At 39.0% G+C, this 15,715-nt stretch overlaps 1 long non-coding RNA gene across 2 annotated transcripts in view; it reads left to right on the top strand.

Moving 5' to 3' along the window:
- The window catches only part of LOC125922858 (uncharacterized), a 31,878-nt gene extending 27,781 nt beyond the window's left edge, over window positions 1-4,097 (top strand). The window contains exons 5-6 of one of the 2 annotated variants that reach the window (XR_007457806.1): window positions 1,168-1,316; window positions 3,645-4,097. This is a non-coding gene — a long non-coding RNA (uncharacterized LOC125922858). The remainder of the gene's footprint in view (window positions 1-1,167; window positions 1,317-3,644) is intronic. The other variant, XR_007457807.1, reaches the window with a different exon arrangement.
- Window positions 4,098-15,715: the final 11,618 nt, after the last annotated feature.

The raw sequence follows: 15,715 nt of genomic DNA, 5'->3' as shown, positions 1-15,715 counted from the left end.
CCTCTGCCTCTGATTTCATCAGCCTGAAAAGTGGGAAATTACTCATTCACGTGAAGTAGTTGTGAGGGCTGAAGAGAGAGGGCAAAAGCACTGGGCACAACACCTGGCCTGTAAGAAGTAATGGTCAATTATGAAAGAAAAGATTATCAATTATCCAGAAGTGTCCTATTTCACAGAGTTTTTAGTAAGTCCGCAGAGACTAGAAAACCTTACTGTGGAAAGTTAGTGTCCGAGTTAAAATTAGGAAATAGCAAGAAAAGGAACTTTGTTTTCTATATTTTAATAAAACTCTCTCAGGTGTGAAAAGAAGGAGGATTTTAGGACTGAACCACCTCTCCCCACACCATGGAAAGCAGCAAGTGTCATGGCAATAAAAGCAGCCTCGTTGAGACTATTAGATCTTAGACTTTGGAAGTTACTGCTCCAAATCATAGTACTCCTAAACCCAGAGGTGTATCTACTGGTAAATCCTTAAAGTAACGAAATTCATGAAAGATTCCTCTATCTTCTGGCACTGGTCAAAGTTACAACCGTTGTTACTGATGTTACCTCCTGTAGAACAGTTACGATGCAGGTATCTTTTCTTTGCAGGAGCACGTTAGGGGGGGGCGGGGGGAGGGTCACTTTTGTAATGGTAAGCCATATGAACTTGTAGTAACATATATGCAATCTTTAGAAAAGTAGAATAAAAGTCCATTGTAAATAGTTTGTGTTAATTACCCTAAAAGATTACATCAGCCTCTGCGGTAGGTTTACTCGTCTTTAATTATATCCATTTTTAGACCAGTAGTAACTTATGAGATTTCTGGAATGTGTTTAGTAATCCACTGAGGAGACTGACTCAGAGTCACAGAAGAAAGATACTCAGAATGTCCAATTGCCGTGACTGTTGACCTCTATCATTTGTTACCCACACTTTAACATGAATAGAGAATGCATCAAAAGTACAGTTCAATTAGCACAATAGCAAGCATGAAGCTATTATGTAGATATGACATATTTTATGTTGAATCACATGAGTGGTCGTAACTTCTGCTAAAAATATGCATGTCATTTTTCTTAAAGTGCCCTTTCCTTTGCCCCCTACTGTATTTTGAAGACAAAACAGACCATCTTTTGTAGAATTCAACAGTTTGCTCATTTTGTTTTTGTTGTCCTTAACAATAGTGTTCTCATTTCCTCAACTCAAGATCTGTGGAAAATTAATCCTAACAGCCCTCCCGGAGACAAGATCACAAGCTTTCTGAATGAGTACCTCACTATTGAATGTATGGCTTATCACTGCAATATTTAAGCACATCATAAGATCATTTCCTGTGAGTGTTATTACCGTGGTTTTCCACTTCTGTGAGATTTTGAACAAATGACATAAATTCCAATTAATGTAGCAGCCAATCAATCAACATGTTTACAACTAGTAAGTTTTACGTATTTTTTTAAAAGCTTACATTTGGATAGTGCCTTAGAGGCAATTTAATCCAACTTGCTGTATGTACCTCAGTGTATACATTTATTTTTTGCCTTTTTTTTTTTTTTTGGTCATTTTTGTGTTTATAACTGTTAGATTTTTTTTTTCTCCCTTTCTTTTCATTTGGAAAGAATTCACTCTCAGAAGGAATAAAAGAGTCTTAGAAATGAGCTTAGGGGTGCCTGGGGGCTCCCGACTCTTGATTTCAGCCCAGGTCATGATCTTGTGGTTCATGATTTCAAGCCCCATGATGGACTCTGTACTGACAGTGTGGAGCCTCCTTGCAATTCTCTCTCTGCTTCTCTCTATGTCTCTCCCCGACTTGTGCTTTCTCTGTCTTGCTCTCTCTCAAAATAAATAAATAAAGAGAGAGAGAGAGAGATGAGCTTATATATCAGTAGATTAATGGTAGCTCAGCTAAGATATGTGACCTATTTTGCTAGTCACATTGAAAAAAAATTTTAATCTACTGGGAGAGTTTAAAGGTTTTGCTTATCTCTACATTGCAATAATCTCATCCGCTCCTTCTACTCCAGAGTGGAATGAGGTTGAAAGACCTTTGACAGTTGGCCTATAGCAGCAAAGGAAGAAATGTTTGTCCATTTTTTTCATTCACTCAATTAACATTACTGATCAAATTAACCATGTATTATTGTCATCCTCTCCTCCCTTGTCAGTAGTCTGTAACTATTAGATTGTTCATTCCTACGTGCACCACATTCAAAAGTTTCAAGAACTGTGTGTTCTTACAAAAGACTTTTTCTTGTGCCTCTCTGTCCACTAGGACCTTTCTTTCTTTCTTTCTTTGGTTTTCATGCTTTTTTATTTTCATTTTTGAGAGACAGAGAGAGACAGAGTGTGAGCAGAGGAGGGGCAGAGAGAGGAAGACACAGAATCTGAAGCAGGTTCGAGGCTCTGAACTGACAGCTCAGAGCCCCATGCAGGGCTTGAACCTGAATGCAAGATCCTGACCTGAGTTGAACTCGGACACTCAACTGACTAAGCCACCAGACAGCGCCCCCACTAGGGCCTTTCTAAAGGGAGCTTGCAGAAGTCTCAGAAGTTTTGGTGAAAGAACAGAGTTCTCCATGATTTACAATCTGAACAGAGGACAGCTCTAAATGCAGCCAATCTGGAAAGTGAGCTGAAGGGGAAGCAGCAGAAAACCTAGCTGAGATGGTTAATTTTATCTGGAAATTAGACTGGGCTAAGGGATGCCCAAAAACTGATAAGACGTTATTTCTGAGTGACAATGTTTCTGGAAGAAAGTAGCATTTGAGTTGGTAGACCAAGTAAAGAAGATAGCCCTGCCCAATTGGATGGGGTATCATGCAATCCATTGAGGGCCCACAAAGAACAAGAAGATTGAGAGAGTATAAATTCAATCTCTCTGTTTGAGGTGGGTACTTCTGCTTACAGATAGCAGATTATGGGATTCTAGGCCTTCATAATTACATGAGCCAATTCCTATAATAAATCTCTTAGATAGATAGAGATATATATCTTTGGATATAGACAAATATAGACATAGACATAGATATAGACATAGACATAAATATAAATATAAATATAAATATAAATATAAATATAAATATCCTGTTTCTCTGGAGAGCCCTAATACACCTGCTCACTTTGCAGAGGAACCTTACAAATCATCAAGTTAAGCCCCATTAACAAGTTCAAACCCTTCTAGTGAATTCATGGAAGTGCTGAGGTCAGGACACAGACCTCCGTCTGCCAGTCTCAGTTCTTCCCATTATAGAGCAGTGATGCCAAATGGCTCCCAGTTTTGGCAACAATATACATGAAACAACCAAAGGAAGAATTAAGTCATCCTCAGTCATTTTTACATATCTGCATGTAGTACATGTTTGAAAAATACTATCTAATAATAAAATGTGTGGTTCCTTAAAATAATAATAAAATGGCTTTTTTATATATAAATCTATTTTTATTTGCGGCTGACCTATATAATTTGAAACTGATATTATTTAATAATGAATCTATATTTGACCTACAAAATAAAATAAAGCATGGAGATTAGGCAGTTGTCAGCCCAGTTTGCTGAGTCCAGTAATAAGGATATACCGCTGAAAATTTGAATCCTTACTGCATTGTTAGTGGTAGACATCAGACCTAAATTATCTAAGTCATATCCTCACTTCTTTTGCCACAGCAAATATTACACAGCAAGACGACTTAATTTGAACACAATCAGATTAAAGATGGTTGCCAGAGGTGAAAACTAAGGATGAATATCAGAAGATACAAGACAGAAGTGTGCCTGGCACAGTAAATAAGAACACGTTGTGACTTACGCATAATGCTTCAATCTTTTTGCTTTATCTGTAAAATCAGCTTTTCTAACTCTGATTTTCTGGGAGGATAAAAGAGCCATTTCTGATATAACCCAGCATATGCGATTTCTAAAACTCACTGCAATATGCAGAATTGTGCAGTAAAGACCCCGGGACCCATGAGAAAATGGGGCTGGGAACACAGCACTCAAAACTTTACGAGAAACACGTAAATGAGGATAGAAACCTAATAAAAAATGACAGTACAGTTCATGCATGTTACATAGTTAAAAAATAATAAATACTATAATAAATGTGGCATTTTACTTTCACGAAGATCTTATGTTTGTTGTTTACTTAAGCTCCCAATGTAACAGAGAAAAAGAAAGGAAAAAAAAGTGAGACAAAACTTTTATCACATAAGAGACGATGAAAAAAGAATAGAGAACAGAGAGGATGAGCGAGAAAAAGGCAGAAGGGAAAGAGGAGGAAAAAATTAAAAGGAGGGAGGGTGCTGGCTGCGAGAAGAGTAGTAGCTTGTGAGTTACCGTCAAGCGGTTTGCCTTAGTCGGCTAGTGCTGTCATAACAAAATACTACAGAGTCAGTAGCTTAAACAACAGAAATTTATTTTCTCACAGATCTAGAGGCTGAAAGTCCTAGATCAAGGTTCTAACAGATTTTGTTTCTGGAGAAATTCTCTTCCTGGCTTCCATGTTGTTGGAAAACTGACTTCTGTGCTCAGGAGTTGAAATATGTAACATGAGGAAGCAGAGTTTGTGGATAAAGAAGGAAGATAGTTTATTGCTTTGCTGGGCAAAGGAGGCTGCAGCAAGCTACGGCCTTCAAAACTGCATACCCGCCAGGAGGAAGGGGCTGGGGGCATTTATAGGGAATTGCAGGACCTAGCCCGTTTCGACAGGAATTGCATATGTGTGGCCAGCCTCCTGGCTTGTTTTCAGGGTGGTATAGGGGTTCCAGAAACAAAAGGCTCAGAAAGGAGCAGGGGAGGTTGGCCGAAGAGAGGAAAAAAGTTAGTGTAAAATCAAGCCTGGCTGAATCAGTGCAGCCATTTTGATTTTTGTTTTAACTTTATGCTTTTAAGTGGTTTCACACAGACAAGTGCCTTCTTACTTTGTCTTCACGTGGCCTTTCTTCTTGTGTGGGGGGGAGAGGCAGGAGCGTGAACTCTGGTGGCTCTGCCTCTTACAAGGATACCAGTCCTATGAGATTAGGGCCCCACTCTTACGACCTCATTTAACCTTAATTATCTCCTTGAAAGCTCTATCTCCAAATATAGTCACATTGGGAGTTAGGGCTTTGATATATGAATGGGGGGGGGGGGGGTGGCGCACAATTCAGTCCATGACATGGTTGAAAGAAATCAGGTGGAAAGTCGTAAAACCAGACGAGGGCAGGTGTGGCTAACCGACCTCATGACGCAGGTGTAGTATATGTTGTGTATTCCTCTGCTGCCTCATTGAGCTGAAATGCCTAGTATTTCTGACAGATGAAATCACATAAGCAAACCAAAAATTCACATCATGCTCACATTGCTCCATTATATAGCAATCACGTGAGAACAAATTAATATGCTCAAAGCAAATGCTATAACACAGCTGGCTGCATTCATTCAATCAATAAATATCGAGTATTCAAGGTACTTACAGTCTACTGAGGGCATGACACACATTCCCCTGGGGAAACCAGTAAACACAGGGGAATACAAGATTATTAAGGAGTGTGAAAAATAACCTAAAGAGAATAAGATGGGGACGGAACCGAATAAGTTGGGGAAGAGACTCTATAGACAGAGTGGTGAAGGAAAGCATCTCCAAGGAGAGGGGTCAGTGAAGAGCTGGAGGGACAGCAGCCCAGTCCGCTGTGGTTAGAACCCTGAGGTGCACGGAGAGCAGGAGATGTGATAGGAGAGCGAAGGAGGGACCAGATCCAGTCTAGTGGGCTGGGAAGCTACTGGAGTGTTCTCAGCCAAAGAATGACATGATTTATGTTTTAAAAATTTCATTCTGACTTCTCTATAAAATCTATGCCAGTGGGAAGAAGAGAGACCAGTTGGGAGGCTGTAGCATTGGATCAAGGTAGAGAAGAGGGTAGCTTGGACTGAGGTATAGAACAGAGAGAAGTGGTGAGATTTAGAATTTATTCTGAAGGTTTAGGCAAAGGAGTCACCGGGGGCTTGGATGAGGGTTATGAGGAAAAGAGAAGGCACAAGAATGATTCCTAGATTTTTGGCTCAAGGCACCGAATAAATAAATCATCATGCTGTTTATTAACCTGTGGAAGTCAGGAAGATTAACCGGTTTGGGAACAAGAGTTGAGTTCTGGACATGCTAGGTTTGAGATTCTTGTTAGACACACAAGTGGTAATGTGGAGTAGGCAGCGAGCTTGTGAACCTGGAATTCTGGGAGAAGTGGAGGCTGGGGATTTAGATTTGGGGAGTCATCAGCACAGAGAGAGCGCTTAGAGCAGAGGTGAGGTCACATAGGGAGTGAGTTCAGAGAAAGAGAACAGAAAACAGCCAGAAACAGCCCTGGGGTCCTGCATGGTTTAGAGACCAGGTGGAAGCAGAGTTAGATGAAGAGACAAGGACAGAACAGCCACTGAGCTGCCAAAAGACCAGGAGCTTGTGGCACTTTGGAAAATTTGTAAAAAAAAATATGTTCCCTGAAGGAGGAAGTGATCGACTCTCAAAGAGACTTTCAGACTGGTTAGTCACAAACTGATTACATGCCCTGTATTATTTTAGGACATACAGTCCATGTGCTTTGGTATAATACATATACACACACAGACTCATAGCTAATATCTTGTGCGGTAGAGCCAAGAGTTAAAGCCTCGAGATCACACGTGGAATAAATAACATTTTAGGGTCTGTATAGCCACTGACACTTCTGAATTTGTCATTGCTTAGAACAGGAGAGTCTTGAAATGTGTCCTCCCCGAATGTGAAAGATCTTTCCAGATCCTCTTCTTGTTCCCCTCTGAGTTTTCCTTTTAGTCTGGGGTTCCCCGTGGTGCTTATCGACCAAAATAACTTTCCTAGAGAATGAATTTCCTGTAAACAATCTGTGGCGGAGAATAGCACTCAGGTTATCTAGGGAGGGCTCTTGTGTTATACCTGTAAATATAGTGGCCAAATGTAATCAGTAAAAATACAGGATGCCCGTGCAATATTTAAATATATCACACTAAAACAGCATTCACTTTTTAGCTAGTTTATTACCTTTTCACTTTTTAACGGAGCCTGTTGTAGTTTGTCTGCATCCTCACCGATTCCAAAGTGGAGACGGCAGGGTAGAAGGAGAAGGTGATCCTGTGTACAGTTACGACAGAGACTTCAGCTGATCCTAGCAGTGCTTTGAAGCTAGGATGGCCCTATATGTGTTACAGACTGCGGTAAGTGGGCCAGGCCATTGTATCTCTGAATCAGCCAGTCATTGGTGTCAGGGTGCCTCTGGAAATAGGAGTAACCTGGGACAGGACAGGGTGGTTCCTCAAGGTCCAGGGACACAGCCTCCGGCAGCTGGGAATGAGTGTCCCGGAACTGAAGAGGAAACCTGCACAGAGCACCGCAGTATCCAAAGTTCAATGCTAACGCTTCAGAAGCTATTCATTTCTCTTTATTTTTTAAAAAGTTTTTATTTATTTATTTATTTTAGAGAGAGACAGAGAGAGAATGAGAGAGAGAGAGAATCTTAGACAGGCTCCATGCTCAGTGCAGAGCCCAACGTGGGGCTGTGTCCCATGACCCTGGGATCATGACCTAAGCCAAAATCAAGAGTTGGCTTAACCAACTGAGCCACCCAAGCACCTCTCATTTCTTTTTAGATGATGTCCTTCTATATCTAAATAGATAAGGTAGTTAAATACATTCTGCAAACAAAAAGTGCTAAACTGGAATGTGCTGTTCAAACATAAGGTGGTCGTAGTAGTTATTATAGTCAAGTCGCTAACACTAATACTATTGCCTGCTGAGCCCAGCCCCTCCCCCATAGGATGTATGGGGCTTATTTCTTTAATTGTACATCTTCCCATTTAGACTTTAAGCTCCTTCTTCTTTTTCTTTTTCTTCTTCTTTCTTCCTCTCCTTCTTCTTCTTCTTCTTCTTCTTCTTCTTCTTCTTTCCTAAGTAAGCTCCATGACCCATGTGAAGCTTGAACTCATAATCCTCAGATTAAGAGTCACATGCTAGGGACGCCTTGGTGGCCCAGTCTGTTGAGTGTCTGACTTCGCTCGGGTCCTAATCTCGCAGTTGACAAGTTTGAGCCCCGCGTCAGGCTTGTGTTGACAGCTCAGAGCCTGGAGCCTGCTTCAGATTCGGTGTCTCCCTCTCTCTCTGCACCACCCCCCCCCCCAACTCATACTCTGTCTCTCTCTGTCTCAAAAGTAAATAAACATTAAAAAATTAAAAACGAGAGTCACATGCTCTACCTACTGAGCCAGCCAGGCACCCCTACACTTTAAGCTTCTTGAAGGAAGAAACCATGCCTTATTTCTCTCTGGTTACCCAATCCTTTGTACTATATTAGGTGTACAGTAGGTACTCATCCAATGTCCATAAAAAACAAACAAGCAGGAAATAAATAAGCAAGCCATCCAAATTATAATTTATAACAGCTAGACCCACCCTCCATTAGCTGACATGTCATTTTCACTTTTCCTCTTATTCTCTCTAGTGATACAAAACTGGCTCTACTTTCTCTGGCCTTTGGGTGTCTTTATTAAGCAGTTAGAGACTTGAGCAAACCCTGAATCATGCAGCTCATCAGGTATTTACTTGGTGCTCTATTGTTTTGATGCACAACTCATGACATGTTTTAAAGAGTTAAGGAGGCATGGATCCCTTCCCACTTCGGTCCTCCCTTTTTGGGAACTTTGAGGACCCTTCCTACAGGGCAGACAACATTGTAGTTGCCTTAACCATGAAAGCCTGGTGAGGAGTACAAGAGGCCTCTATTTCTCTCTTAACCTGCAACCTCACCTCTTATGAATGCTTCCTTCCATTAACCCTTGAGTGAGTCACGCTGATGCCTGACGATAACCCACTGGTGGACATGCTTCTCCTCCCAGAATGAGTGTTGACATGAAGAAGTCTCCAGATCCCCTACAGCCAGACCAGTGATCCCAAATTTTAACCACATTGGATCCTGCCTGTACATCCTGCCTCTGGCTCAACACCCACCTTTACGCCCACGGCACGGAGCTGTGACCACAGAGGCAGATACTTGCAGGGTGGTCCCTGAACACACCCTCGGGTCAAGAGACATGAAATATTTATTGACTGCAGGCCAACGTTACAGGCACGCTGTCTGAAACCACTGCAGGGGTGCCTCTATAACACCCAAGGTAGACAGGGCAACATTTGCCAACTCCCTCAAATGTCCTGGGGGAGGTTCGTTTGCACTAATCCTAGCAGCGCAAAAAGCAGCAGCTGTTCTCAAGGGGAGTCTGATACAATCCTTTGTTCAAGACAAACAGTGGGAGGTAGGGTGTTGTTATTATTTTTTTTAAGGGCTAAATTGTTAACAGTTTTCCAGCAAACAGGTAAAAAGAGAGCTGAAAATTTAGGGGGGACCCAGGGCCACATTTGCCCCTTCATTTTTTAATACGCGCACTTGTTTCTATCCTGTGTATGTCTTCATCTTGGGAAATAAATCAGACTCTGGCAAATACAAATCAGTTTTTCCCATTTCTGAGAAATATTAAAATTAGATGGCCACTGATCTTCCCATCATAGCTATCAGGCCAGGGTTGGTCATAACCGATGGAATTTGAAGTCTCTCAAAAAGCCTACATTCCATTTTCCTATGTTCTATCAGACCCTTAATCATCTCTTAATGAACACAGAATAATCTTACATCTTTGTCAATAATCAGTGGAAAACATGCTATAAATTCTAATAGGGGAGCCAAAGAAATTGGTGAATACTCCCAAAGCGCATGCTGTCACCTACAGCTTAAGCTTTTGAGTCTACCATGGTAAGTCATATCCTGACATATTAAATTCCTTAGACAAGAAGTGTCATTTTCAACTCACTGAGAACTGGATGTAACACACAGAAGATATGATCCATTGCCCTGATAATAGAAGCCAGAGTATAAGTTTTCTCCCACACGGGTCCTTTATTTAGTTTTATTCCTAGAATTCAGCACAATGGCAGTGTACTTTAAAGGGTTAAATGAACATTGAAAGTTTTCATTAGAAATGTATTAGAGATTCCTGCCATAAATTGTTAGCAACCAAGAAATCATTATTCTTTTAGTTGGGGCAGGCTCCTTTGGACTGGGGAGTTTGCTAGACTGAGTTGATTTCACATCATTAAACATTAAACTCCCTTGACTAGTAGAGAGATCTTGTGGTTTGTGCTCTGGGCCAGCAACCTGGGATGTGTGTCTCTTTCCCATTTAGTATCTCGCTGTCCAGATGGTAAAGGCTGAGAATCTCAGACAACAGGATTTCTTTTTCTTTTTTAATGTTTGTTTATTTATTTTGAGAGACAGACACACACACACAGAGAGAGAGAGAGAGAGAGAGAGAGAGAAAGAGAGAGAGAGAGAGAGAGAGAGAGAGAGAGAAAGTGAGCATGAACACGCAGGGGAGGGGCAGAGAGAAAGGGAGAAAAAGAATCCCAAGCAGGTGCCATGCTCAGCGCAAAGTCCCATGCCGGGTTGGATCTCATGAACCATGAGATCATGACCTGAGCTGAAACCAAGAGTTGGACGCTTAACTGACTGAGCCACCCAGGTGCCCCTCAAACAACATGATTTCTAAGGTGAAAACTGACTCTCTCTGAGCCGATCCAATTTTATTATCCAGAGATATGACTAACGTGGCAACACATATGGGTGTGACTTTCTTTCCTAATCATAACTGACAAGAGCTGCAGGCCTCGAAGGGGAGTTATAGGGGTCATCGACGTGACTTCTATTCTGTCACTGCTTCAACAGAAAACATATTTCTACCTCTTTGCAATGCATCCTTATATGCATAAAAAAGGCTAGGCTGAGAACATACAGCTTGTATGCTGCTATTCCATTCTAAAATATAAACTTATTCTGTCCCATGCTCCATTAGGATGTGACTGTTAGGGAGGTCTTGCTATATCCTTTTGGTCCATTTAACATTCTAGCATGCAGTTACACTTGCTCTCAGGGGCCCTTTACTGGGGAAAATGTAGGACAACCAGCAAACTTTAAAAATGTAAATATGTAACCTGTGTCAAAGTATGGAAACGGGTTATGGAATACATGCATCCTTCAAAGAGAGCCCTATGGTAAAATGAAGTGTTGCTGTGGAAGCAGAGACATAATTGCACTCCAGAGAGTAAAAAACATTGTGTTGCCTCCTCAGCAGAAATTCACCTCTCTTTATGAAAATCTGATAAATTTTCCGGTTTCCCACAGAGAAAATGACGGAGAATTTAATGAGAAACACATTGGAACCAGACCTGTCACCTTGTGATTATGTATTCACTAATCTCTCTGTAGGGTACAGCAAACGTCGGTCTTCTCTGAGAGAGTTTATCTGAGTTGAGGGGAAAAAACACATCTAGAAATAAATTACCAAAAAGAAACGTCTTCGCTCTCCCACTGATACCTACTGACATCCCACTGGACTGCTTGTTTGGCCTGCAAATAGCAAAAGCATCAGGATTTGCACAGTAACCTATTTTTATGATTACCAACGACATTGAAGTTTCATACAATGAGTACTTTCTTCATACTTAAATGCAGCTTGCGTGTGCCTGGCATTTTTAGTTTGGACTCAGGATTTGTGTTTGAGAAGTCCAAGTACAGTGAGAGGGGTAGCAGGTGTTCCTTTTCTTGCAGGAGCCATTTCCTATGTCATATGAACTTCTGTTATCATTATCTTCATCAAATCTTACTCAGCACTATATCCATTCCATAAGCATTTTTGAGCACCTATGCTCATATGCTAGGGACCTATACAAAAATATATGCTAGGGACCTATGCTAGGTCATATGCTAGGGACCTACACATAAATATAATTATATACCAAGTTCTGGAATAAGTAGAATATCCCATAGGCTCTATGGAGTCTTTAAGTCAGAGAGACATGTCATTCAAAATTGCTATCCTCTAAGAGTGTTTCTGAAGTTCTTTTTATCAGCCTGAACTTGGGTTGGGTAATGTACAATGAAGGCAGATATACTCGTTCCAGAAATTCAAACTCTGAGCGTACATTGATGTTAATATCCACAAGGAACATGCTGAACAAGTATTGAGCAAATAAAGAAATGTTTCACTAGTTGAGATCCTGTATAAAGCGGATCTCAGAAAATACTAAAGTAAGGGAATGAGGAGGAAGTTTATGTCACAAGCTATACTTATTTGGAGGAGTGGCATCAGGACGAGATTACTCATATTCCTTTATGAATTTCTAGGAGGCTTCGTGGAGAAAGTGGGATTTCACTCAGAACAGAGATGTTGAAAAATTGTACGTTTGACAAGGTCTTAGAACTATTAATTATCAACAAGGATACTACTCTGCCATTCCCCTCTGGATTCATTCAAACTTGCAAAGCCCTTCATAAAGCTAAGCCCAGAGTTGATCCCCCTTTTGTAAATCTCTTGATCCAATCTCATGCTTAGTTTATTTTTTTTTAATCCAAGACACATATCTCTTTAAAAAATATCTCTGTTTATCACCTCATTGACAATTTTTTTTCATGTGGTTATCCAGTGTAATCTGGACATCAATTTTTAGTTTTATCTGAGAAGGAACCATGTCCTTTTTTCGGTACCTCGACATTTTAAGACTTGTACAATCATTGATGACAAAGCAGGAAATGACATTAAAGATCATATGATGGACGATAAAACAAGGCCTAGAGAGTAATGTGGGATAGATATATGGCAGAGCCAGAAAAAAAAGGATAATTTAACAAAAAGTATGTAAGAGCTCTTGATCTCTGATCTACTATTTTATTACATAAAATTGCTTAAATATGGATGCATGATTTGTAGCTCAATTGTCTCATAGTGTTTCTGAATGTTGTTTGTGATTCTTACATGTAAGAGTGTCTCCATGACTCAGCTAAGGCTGGGTTCTCCTCCCTTCTCTCTCCTAAGACTTTCCAATAGGTAGAGTTAGATGGAGAGCTAACTCTTTTCTTCAACTAATATCTACTTATATGATAATCATATCTCAAAAACTAGTTAGTACAATTGGACTAACTACTAAAAGAAAAATTAGATGAGTCGTGTCTCAAAGCTTCTCTCAAAACCTTATAAAAAGATTATTGGCTTAAAAATAGATTTCACATGATCAACATTTAGATATAGCAATGCAAGAAATCTTAAAGGAGGTATAGAATCTCTTCGACAAGTGATTTTCATTTGCTTCTCATTGTAGCAATGCCAGCACAGTGCCAGAATTCAAGGTTTTGGTTAGTGCAATATTTTCATTTTGTTACTGAAAATGTGGGAAGTCATAGTTTGTTCCTCCATCCTATGGAAGGGCAAACATGTCAAGGTAAGAAAATTATTCAGTTTTCTAGTTCGAGATCAATTTTATAAAAAATTTACCTGGCAGATGGTTGTTTTATTTTCAGTCATAAGAAATAAAAGCATCTAAAGCAATATAATTATTATATTCAGAAATAACTTTTGTTGGTATCCTTTATTATCATCACATAATTTTGAACTTCTGGCTACCATAACTCAGCAAATGAACTAAGATAATTTATATACATCCACCCTCTCAAATTAGTTTCGTCAGAAACAAGTGATGGTATTATTTGTGAAATAAAACCACAGTATTATTACATCTTATTGGAACCCTCTATTTACTTCTATAGATGTTCTAAATAAAGAATATCTTAAATTAAACATAATATAATTAATAAAACTGAATTCTCAATAGGAAGGTATTTACTGTCTCCTAGGCAAATTAGGTTCGTAAATTTTAATGTCAAATTCATTGACGTTTTTAGGTAAATGTAACCATGATTAAACAACTGTATTTGATGTTAGATGGACCAAGTTACTTAAAAATTATCAAAAACGACATAAGCAAGGACCCCCTTCAAATGTTCTAGGTATTAGTAAGGAGTTACATTTATACGTGTTTTCTGTACATGAGTTCATTCAATTAATTAATTTAGGTAACTTTAAGCTTCAGTGAGCATTAATTAAATGTAATTGTGTATGGCCAGTAAACTGAAGATAAGTGTAATTTAATTTTTTTTTTAATTTTAGCTTGGCTTTAAATTTTGAAATTAATGAGTCCTGACTTGCATGATATATATTTAGTAACTATCCTACTTTAACTTTCATGTACTAATCAAATCAAACTAGAGTACAAGATAAGCTATTATTTTGCAGTTTAACCTAAACTACCAGCAGCATCAGCCTAATGTAATATATGCATTAATTTAGTTTGTTGTTAATCATCATTAATATCATCTTTTCCTTGCCCATTTAGGAACACATGTCTACTGTTCTGTTTTACAATTTTAATTTTTTATGTGTACTAAGAATTTGATACACGGTGTACAATTCTTAACAATGTATGAGAGTAAACTAGAGGGTTGTTTTCAGCTTTGTACTGTGTATATAAGGTGATATGCCAGCTGGATGAGAGTTGGACATATTTTGTTTCCAAAACCCTGTTTCATTTAACCCAAGAGAATTTTAATTTATAAATTAAATAAAAATTTTGTAGTATTTCATTTGATATGTTTTAAATCATGTATTAAATGCAAACAATGTCTAATCAGACTATTGGCTTTATAATAAAACACAATACTAGAGTATAGGCATGATGATTTCATTGATGGGTGATTTCATATATATCATATGTATATAGTTTATTTCTATTTAAATAAGGCAATCTGCTTAAGTAGTAGTAAGTTCAATTGTGATAAATTGCTACTTTGCATTTGTGTGCCAAAATAAGCAAAACTTTAGAAAAGTTTGTTAGTATACTTTAAAAGAAAAGAAGCATGCTTAAACACACAACAGAAACTTTCTGTGAATTCTTCTGCTCTTCCTGTGAAAGACATACTTCTGAGAATTAGCTGTACCTTTTTTTACAGGCACATTTCTGATATAAACACTTATATTTTATAGAACTCCATAGAAATGATTACTCAGGAAAGTAAATAAATTACATAAATTCTCTCAAGCCAAATTTTCTGTGATTTATGCCCAGCATTCAGTATGCAGGTTGAGAATTAAAGTGCTATTTTCAATCATCAAATTCCCAAATTAAATTTCCCCTATTGCACGGCCACCTTTTTTAAAATATACATCAGAGAGTATCTATTCTAAAGGGCAATCTATTCATTGGAATGGTTACCTTTAGGACAGCAAACTCAAAGGGTGTTTGGCCGAGTAATAAGAATATTTTTGACAACAGAACTTGACGTGCATAACTGTTACACGATTCATCTTCTTCGATTTTCCATGTTTTTCTGCTAAGTGGGTTGCTCCCCATGGATCTATACAGTGGGAATAGCAGAGGGTCATAGAAGAGGTATTTTTAAGCACTCTGGTTTCATAGTGTGTGCTTGATGGACAGAATAAAATGTATTCCTCCAGCTGTTCAAGAATGAGGGCAGGGGAATAAATAAAAGGAGAAATGAAGGCAAGACAGAATCAGATCCCAGTAAATGCTGCAGACTCAGTGTAGTTGTGCCTCAAATCCTTTTCCTTACCTCCAGTGTATAATACCATCAAAAAAAATCCTTAATTCTCTCCTTACTCCTAAGCCATTATAGCCCAGCCACCAAAGGGGTAGAATTCCACATACTGTCATGAATTTACACGCAAACACACACACACACACACACACACACACACACACACACAAATCTAAGCTGAGCTTTTGGTGCTGTTGAAGAGAATTTAAGCATTGTAAGATGATGGACTAAACTTACATTATCTGAGGTATGGTAAAAAATAAA

The sequence above is a fragment of the Panthera uncia genome, chromosome B1 (genome assembly GCF_023721935.1).
Source record: "Panthera uncia isolate 11264 chromosome B1, Puncia_PCG_1.0, whole genome shotgun sequence".
Taxonomy (NCBI): domain Eukaryota; kingdom Metazoa; phylum Chordata; class Mammalia; order Carnivora; family Felidae; genus Panthera; species Panthera uncia.
The sequence above is the reverse complement of the archived record's forward strand: the minus strand, read 5'-3'. Positions and strand labels throughout refer to the sequence as shown.